The following is a 9,003-nucleotide window of genomic DNA, read 5'->3' on the forward strand; positions in this document are numbered from 1 at the left end:
AATTTTTGCCTTTCTCTCACTTAAACGTTGCCTTGTAAGTAAAGGTGCAGATGAGGATTCCATGCATCCCAAGATCTTTTAAGCTCATTTAAAAATCTTTTTTCATTGTTCTTATGTCAGTTTCAGGCCTCACAAACCTGGATTCCAACCTGGTTCCACACGCTTGATATATAAATCATCCAGTGGTCTCTGAAGCCAGCACTATGCTTATCTCCATTTTACAGGCGATGGAAATTTAGTGGTTTGTCCAAGACAGTTTCCCTTGATTTTGTCTCCTTGTAAAAAATAAATGGACTCACATGATTCTAGAACTTTCCAGAGTAGAATGAGATGTCTGGGCTGTCACCAGCAGATCAGGGGCCTGAGACACTGATGCGGGCACTATCCCGTCCCTCTAACACCACAGGATGGACAGCAGAGGGCTGGTCTGTTGGCATCTGTCATTCTTACAGTAACTGAGGGTGTGGGCTTTTCCTGGTTCCTGGTCTCCCGGAGTGACTTCCCTACCCCCAGGGCTCTCAGACTTGGAGAAGCTCTTGTCTGCAACAACATTGAGGCGTTTACAGCTACTCTGGGAAACCCAAGCTGTCAAATAAGTGCTAAGGACCTTTGGAGTTTTCCCCTGTGGAGGCCACATTTGGCAGATTTAACATCCCTCCCCCACTTTTTTTTTTTTTTTTTTTTGTAGAGACAGAGTCTCACTTTATGGCCCTCGGTAGAGTGCCGTGGCTTCACACAGCTCACAGCAACCTCCAACTCCTGGGCTCAAGCAATTCTCTTGCCTCAACCTCCCGAGTAGCTGGGACTACAGGCACCCGCCACAACGCCCGGCTATTTTTTGGTTGCAGTTTGGCCGGGGCCGGGTTTGAACCCGTCACCCTCGGTATATGGGGCCGGCGCCTTACCGACTGAGCCACAGGTGCCGCCCGCCTCCCCCACTTTTTTTTGAGACACAGTCTCAAGCTGTCACCCTGGATAGAATGTCGTGGTGTCACAGCTCACAGCAACCTCAAACTCTTGGGCTTAAGTGATTCTCTTGCCTCCGTCTCCCAAGTAGCTGGGACTACAGGCGCCTGCCACAATGCCCGGCTATTTCTTTTGTTTTTTTGGTTGCAGTTGTCATTGTTGTTTTAGCTGGCCCGGCCAGGTTCTAACCGCCAGCCTCGGTGTATGTGGCCGGCGCCCTACACACTGAGCACGAGAGCTGCACTTTTATCAATCCTTAAAGATGTATTTGGAATGTTAATTAATTTCCCTGAGTTTTCTGGGCCTTAGTCTCTGTGCAGTGGGAGGCAGTGGCATTTCCTGGCCCCTAATGGATATTATTTCAATCCAGAGCAAAGATTTTGGGTCAATGCTAGATGTCTGCAATACTGAGAGGTACTCTGGCTCCCCCATGTCCATCACTGCACCCCTAAGGGTGTTCCTAGCACTAATCATCAGCCCAGGAAGAAATATCCTGTCACCATCCTGGAGCTGAAAAGGACATTACTGGCCCCCATCCCCACACCCTGGTGAGGCTGTGCCCACAGCCTCCTGGGAAGTGTTTCCAGACACAGCTTCTGACCTCCTGCAGCTTGGGTCCTGAAGGTTTCACATTGCCTACCCCCGAGGAGAGCAAGGGTATCTTTTGCAGGCTACACCTCACCCCTGGCTTTCTATGGTGCTGATATTCTGCCCTCAGAGTGGAGCCAGATTGCTTAGGTTCAGATAAGTCTTTCTTGGCATTATCACATAGATGTTCCATGCCTCAGTTTCCCCATCTTTCAAATGGGAATAATAGAAGCATTGACCTCACAGTGTTATGAGGATGAGATGAGTTGACACATGTAAGCATTCAGTGAATATTGGCTATTATCATTCTAATTATTATTATTATTATTGAGATAGACTCTTACTATGGCACCCTGGGTAGAGCGCTGTGGCATCATCACAGCTTAGAGCAACCTTAAACTCCAGCCATCTTCTGGCCTCAGCTTCCCTAGTAGATGGGACTACAGGCACCTACCACCACGCATCGCTAGTTTTTCAATATTTAGTAGAGATGGGTGTATATGTGTGTCTCACTCTTGTTCCAGCTGATCTCAAACTACTGAGCTCAAGCAATCCACCTGCTTCAACTTCCTGCTAGGATTACAGGCGTGAGCCCGGGTGCTCAGCCCACCATTCTAATTATTTCCAACAGGTCACACCCATGCAGGCAGCCTGAGACTCCTCCTTGCTAGGCAAGCACTGAGAAGGGACCAAAATGAAATACCCAAACCAGAAGCACACCATGTAACGGGCAGAATGCCAGGGAGCATCAGAATATGGAACTGCAAATCCATAGTACACCTCAGGGCATACAAAAATAATCTCAATTAAATGAAAACAAGGTAATGAACATGAGCTCCATGTAGCTGTTGATCAGCATCAATAATGTTCACCTTATGGTCCATTTATGCCCCTACCCACTCTCCATTCCTTATTAGGCTGAAGTAAAACTCAGATTCTATTTCATTTTATTTACAAATCTTTCCGTATTTTTTATTTTATTTTATTTTATTTATTTATTTATTTATTTTTTTGCAGATGAAACGAATGATTTATTAAGGAATGTCTGGTGCTCGCTCGGGCACAGCAGCTTTTTATTGTAGTTAATTTTAATTTTTTTTTTTTTTTTTTGGCTGGGGCTGAGTTTGAACCCGCCACCTCCAGCATATGGGGCCAGTGCCCTACTCCTTTGAGCCACAGGCGCCGCCCTTATTTTAATTTTTTAAATTTATTTTTGAGACAGAGTCTCACTTTGTCACCCTCAATAGAGTGCTGTGAAATCATAGCTCACAGCAACCTCAAACTCTTGGGCTCAAGCAATTCTTTTGTCTCAGCCTCCTGAGTAGCTGGGACTACAGGTGTCTGCCATGACACCTGGCTACTTTTTCTATTTTTGGTAGAGATGGGGTCTCACTCTTGCTCAGGCTGGTCTTGAACTCTGGAGCTCAGGAAATCCACCCACCTCGGCCTCCCAGAGTGCTGGGATTATAGGTGTGAGGCACTGTGCTCAGCCTCTGGATTTTTTTTAAAAGATGAGCCTCCCCCTTTAAAAAAAATAAACATACTATAAAACTGTTATTGTACTTGTTAATGGTTGCCTATCCCACAAAGACCATCAGGGATACTTACTTGTTGATCAAGCAAAATGGAGTTTATTAGGCCAAGTCCAGCATGGGAGAGCACCACCTCTGTACTTTCGGTAGTGTGACAAAGGGGGAAATTATGTCACCGTATCTGAGGTAGGTTCTTCAAAGCAAGGAACTGGCTAGAATTAGGCAAAGATTATGAGATGATAGTTTAGGATTGGCAGACAAAACAAAATGGAGGCAGGAGGCAAGTCTTGATAAGTGAACTGCCATGTTTAAGTGGGCTTTTTGCCAAGGCAAGCCCCGTGTTATTCTGAGAGGAGAGCTATTTGCCCAGCTGAACAAAGTGTTTGTCTAGATAAATTGGTTTGTTGGATTTTCCTGAAGCAAAGAATGAGTTCTTTCTGCTTTTATGGTCTTATCCTGGCAGGCAAGTCTTTCTTGGAACAATCAGTTAAGTCACGTTGAAATATGTGCTCGCCGTTCTCACATCTAATAGAATTTAGAATATCTGCCATTATTACACAGCCAATCAATGGATCGATTTCCTCACCTGTCTTATAGAAATGCTTCTTTATATCTGGATGTTCAAGTCTGGTCCCAAGTGAGATTCGTAAATTGAATGTGTGTTTGTCTCTTTTAATTTATAGCTTTCCTAATTTTCTTTTCCTTCTTTCAAAATTTATGTTTTGACAAGTTCTGTTCATTGTCTTGCAGAGTTTCTGCAGATTGGGTTTTTTATTCATTCATTTATTTATTTATTTATTTTTGCAGTTTTTGGCCGGGGCTGGGCTTGAACCTGCCACCTCCGGCATATGGGGCTGGCGCCCTACTCCTTTGAGCCACAGGCACTGCCCTGGGCTTTTATTTTTATTTTTTTGAGACGGAATCTCTGTCACCCTGGATAGAGTGCAGAGGTGTCATAACTCACAGCAACTTCAAATTCCTGGGTTCAAGCCATCCTCTGGCCTCAGCCTCCTGAGTAGCTGGGATTACAGGCATATGTCACCATGCCAGGCTAGTTTTTCTATTTTTAGTGGAGACAGGATCTCACTCTTGCTCAGGCTGGTCTAGAACTCCTGAGCTCAGGAGATCTACCCACCTTGGCCTCCGAAGTGTAGACATTTAGCGTGCTCCTTTGTCCTTTGAATGCCTTTCATTTTTATTTATTTATTATTTTTTCTCTTGAAGTCCTTCTAACTTAGTAGTTAGAGCTACTGATTTAAGCTACTTAGGTTTTATTTATTTATTTTATTTCTTATTCAGTCTCCATAGAGACCCTCAAAAATTGCCAGTGACAGCTATATTGCAAGTCATCACAGCAGGGTATTGGGAGTTTTTAATTAGCAGTAACTGTGCCTGACTCAGATAAACCTCATTGGCTATGACATTGCCACTGTGCAAAGCTGTGCTACTCAGCTTTTACAAATGTGGTGGGCAGTAACTTAATGCTCGGAAAAAAGAAATCCTCAAATATTGATCTGGTCATTTTGCTCCAGGAATCCAACCAGGGAGGTGCTTCAGACTCAGACAGTAAGAGCCAACTGGTGGCTGGGGCTTGGGGGACTTTATTTTTTCATTCAATGGATAAATATCTGCTGAGGGGGCCGGGTGTGGTGGCTCCCACCTGGTAGGCCAGGGCAGTTGGATTGCCTGAGCTTGTGGGTTCAAGGCCAGCCTGAGCAAGAGCAAGGCTCCATCTCTAAAAATATCCAGGCATTGTGGCAGGCACCTGTAGTCCCAGCTACTCGGCAGACTGAGGCAAAAGAATCGCTTAAGCCCAAGAGTTTGAGGTTGCTATGAGCTGTGACGCTACAGCACTCCACTGATAGGGACAAAGTGAGACTCTGTCTCAAAAAAATATATATATCTACTGAGGGTCCCCCTTGGTCTAGGGACTGTTCTGGGTGCTGGGATCACAATCAAGAAAGATGGGTGTCCTTCCCTCACGGAGCTGGGCTCCAGCTCCTTCCAGTGTGGGAGGCACACCCAGTTCCCATGTCAAAAGGTGAGAAGTTCTCAGAGAACAACAGTGCAGGGAAATGGATAGTGACTGGGCTCCAATTCTTGGAGTCACCTCTGAGTCATCTTTTCTTTCATTTCCCACCTTGATCCAGCAGCTAAGTCTGATGGCTGTGCTTTTGTTTATTCTTATTTTTTTATTTATTTTTATTTTTTGAGACCAAGTCTCACTCTGTTGTCTTGGGTAGAGTGCTATGGCATCATAGCTTATAGCAACCTCAAACCCTTGGGCCTGAGCGCTCCTCTTCCCTCAGATTCCCAAGTAGCTGAGACTACAGGCAGTTGCCACCACGCCCAGCTAGTTTTTCTATTTATAATAGGGGCTGGTCTCAATCTTGTTCAGGCTGGTCTGGAACTCCTGAGTTCAGGCCATCCACCCGCCTCTAACTCCCAGAGTGCTGGAAGTACAGAGCTGAGCCACCTCGTCCAGGCTGCAGTTTCACTTATGAGCAGACTCTGAGCCCTTCCTCCCAACTTCCTGGTTATGACCCTGTTATCAGCCAGCATCTCCTCTGGTCTCCCACTGCCACCTCTGTCTTTCTCTAGTCTATTCTAAAACAACACGGCAGCCAGAGGGATCCTTGGACCAGATAAGCCAGAGCATCATATCATTTCTCCGCCTAACCTTTCTCGCAGCTTCCAGATTCACTGCGCGTAAAAGCCAAAGTCAGTGCAATTGCCTACCAGGCCATCCACAGTCCGTGTGCCCCTTACTCCTTTACCGCATCTCCTAAGACTCTTCCTCACTCCCTCTGCTCTCCTACTTCCTCCCTGCGTGACCTTGAGCAAACTTGCTGAGGCTTCATTTCCTTGTATATAAAAGAAGTTAATAAATAACATCCTGCTCAAAGGATGGCGGCAGAAGTAAATATGATGAAGATCCGCGGACCTCTTTGCCTACACACCCTGGCAATGGAGGCCTGTTTGCTGTGCATGGTGAGTGATTCCTGCTTTGTAAGCTTTCTTACTCTGTAAGCCTATCTTTCTCTTGCTCAATAAACTTTGTTTTGTGCTTGCCTTAAGAAAATAAAGTAAATGTTGTGACATTAAACGAGGTATTGCTTATAAAGCACCTAGCGCGTGCTTGGCTCATGGTGTTTTGAAAATGTTAGTGATTATTGTCATCACTTCTAGTTCTAAAGTTCTATGAGTCAGTGATTTTTTATTTATTTATTTTTTTTTTGAGACAGAGTCTCACTTTGTTGCCCTCAGTAGAGTGCTATGGCATCATAGCTCACACCAACCTCAAACTCTTGGGCTCACACGATTCTCTTGCCTCTGCCTCCCAGGTAGCTGGGACTACAGGCTCCTACCACAAGGCTTGGCTATTTTTGGAGGTGAGGTCTCGCTCTGGCTCAGTCTGGTCTCACCAGTGAGTCAGTGATTCTAAATTCAAAATTCTCCAGGCTGACAAAAGGGAAAATCAAATTATATTCTGTGGTGCTAAGTGTGATATTTGTATTCAGTCTATTAAGATATTTGTTAGACTTTTTTTTTTTTTTTTGAGGCAGAGTTTCACTGGGTAGTAGGCCATGACGTCATAACTCACAGCAACTTCAAACGCCTGGCCTCAACTGATCCTCCTGCCTCAGCCTCCTGAGTAGCTGGGACTACAGGCGCCCGCCACAGCGCCCAGCTAGTTTTTGAATTTTTTAGTAGAGACGGGGTCTCACTCTTGCTCAGGGTGGTCTGGAACACCTAAGCTTAGGTGATCCACCTACCTTGGCCTCCCAGAGTGCTGGGGTTACAGGTGTGAGCTGTCGCATTTGTTAGACGTTCAAATTCTGAACCTAAAAAAGTCAACTTGGAGATGACGGATTGATATTTTAATAGATTGTGATGTATTCCTTTTCCTGATGATGGAATCATTTATGCAGAAAATCATATAAACTTATACTTTTTTTAAAGGAGAGCAAAATGAGAGAATTTGAAGTGGAGGCTTTCCTCTATTCTGGAAACAAAGGAACTGTACAGCTGTCATCTCTAAATCCAGATATTTCTCTGTATTTTGTTTCTTGGATTATTGTCTATCTCTACATCAGTATCTTTTCACTAATGCAACATAATTAAGTATCTTGAAACGCTTATTGTCTCCCCTGGATATTCTCTTTTGTGCCTATGAGCTCTTTTTTTTTCCCCTTGAGACAGAGTCTCACTCTGTTGCCCGGGCTAGAGTGTCATGGGCCTCCTGACCAGTGGCCCAGTGTAGATTTATAATCTGGAGTCTAATAATCCTGGGTCTGATTTTCTTTTTTTTTGGCCAGGGCTGGGTTTGAGCCCGCCACCTCTGGCATATGGGACCGGCGCCCTACTCCTTGAGCCACAGGCACCACCCAAAAAAATTTTTTTTTTTTTTGCAGTTTTTGGCCAGGGCTGGGTTTGAGCCCGCCACCTCTGGCATATGGGACCGGCGCCCTACTCCTTGAGCCACAGGCACCACCCAAAATTTTTTTTTTTTTTTTTTTTTGCAGTTTTTGGCCAGGGCTGGGTTTGAACCCACCACCTCTGGCATATGGAGCCGGTGCCCTACTTCTTTGAGCCACAGGCACCTCCCTGGGTCTGATTTTCATACCCATCTCTTAAGAGTTGTTATATTCTGGGAAATTTATTTAACTCTTTTTTTAGCTTTTGCAACTTCTTACGAGGTCATCAAATATAAAGTTCTTGCCACAGTGTCGGGCATGTGGTGAATCTCACAGCTCTTATCTTTCTCCCCACCATTTCTTCCCTGCCCCCTCTCTCCTATTCCTCAGTCTCCTTTTCTTCCTCTCCCCATCTTCTTTTTTTTTTTTTTAAATGAATATTGGCAAATTGTTTTCAAGAATGTTTCTTTTTTTTTTTTTTTTTTTTTATTTTTTAATTTGGCCGGGGCTGGGTTTGAACCCACCACCTCCGGCATATGGGACCGGTGCCCTACCCGCTGAGCCACAGGCACTGCCCTCTCCCCATCTTCTTGTCACCTCCTCTTTCCTTTCTATCTTCTCTCCTCTCTCTCCTTCCCACTACTCTCCCATCACCTCCCCTTCTTCTCTCCTTCCTCTTCCTTAACCCCCTTTCCACTTTTTCTTTTATTTCATGAGGCTATTGGCTCTTCTGATAGGAACAATAGCTAAGAGGGGCATTCCTGGGAGGACTCAGTGGGGTTGACATTGTATAGACAGGAGTCATGATCAGCAGAGACACATGCCCCCTCCGTGGAAATGTGATGTAACTGACTCAAGTTAAGGCAGATGGCAAGGATATCTTGTTTCTCGTGTTATGACGGGGTGATACTCAATAAACAACCATGTCTTTTTCTTGAAGATAAAAATGTGTCAGCATGGTGGTTTGTGCTTGTAATCCCAGCACTTTGGGAGGCACAGGCAAGAGAATCACTTGAGGCCAAGAGTTTGTAACTAGCTTAGGCAACATAGTGAGACCCTGTCTCTTCAAAAAATGAAAAGATCAGGGTGGGGTGGTGCCTGTGGCTCAGGGGGTAGGGCGCTAGCCCCATATACCGAGGGTGGCAGGTTCGAACCCGGCCCTGGCCAAACTACAAAAACAACATAAAGATCAGGGCGGTGCCTGTGCCTCAAGGGAGTAGGGTGCAGACCCCATATGCCGGAGGTGGTGGGTTCAAACCCAGCCCTGGCCAAAAAAAAAAAACAAAACGCAAAAATAAAAAATAAATAAAAAGATCAGTCAGTCATGGTGGAGGTTAAGGAGTTAGGATTACTTGAACTCAAGAGTTGGAGGATGCTGTGAGCTAGAATCAAACCACTGCACTCCAGCCTGGGAGACAGAGAAAGTTCCTATCTGAAAAAAGAAGAAAAAAATAAAGAAATGTATTAGGATCATATGCAAAGACCAGTGGTTCTCAACC

At 45.1% G+C, this 9,003-nt stretch overlaps 1 non-coding gene across 1 annotated transcript; it reads right to left on the reverse strand.

Annotated features, from left to right (window-relative positions):
* Positions 1-4,385: 4,385 nt before the first annotated feature.
* Positions 4,386-4,527, reverse strand: LOC128597772 (U4 spliceosomal RNA). The gene has a single exon (XR_008383336.1). It is a non-coding gene; the product is annotated as a U4 spliceosomal RNA (small nuclear RNA).
* Positions 4,528-9,003: the final 4,476 nt, after the last annotated feature.

The sequence above is a fragment of the Nycticebus coucang genome, chromosome 10, assembly GCF_027406575.1.
Source record: "Nycticebus coucang isolate mNycCou1 chromosome 10, mNycCou1.pri, whole genome shotgun sequence".
Classification (NCBI taxonomy): domain Eukaryota; kingdom Metazoa; phylum Chordata; class Mammalia; order Primates; family Lorisidae; genus Nycticebus; species Nycticebus coucang.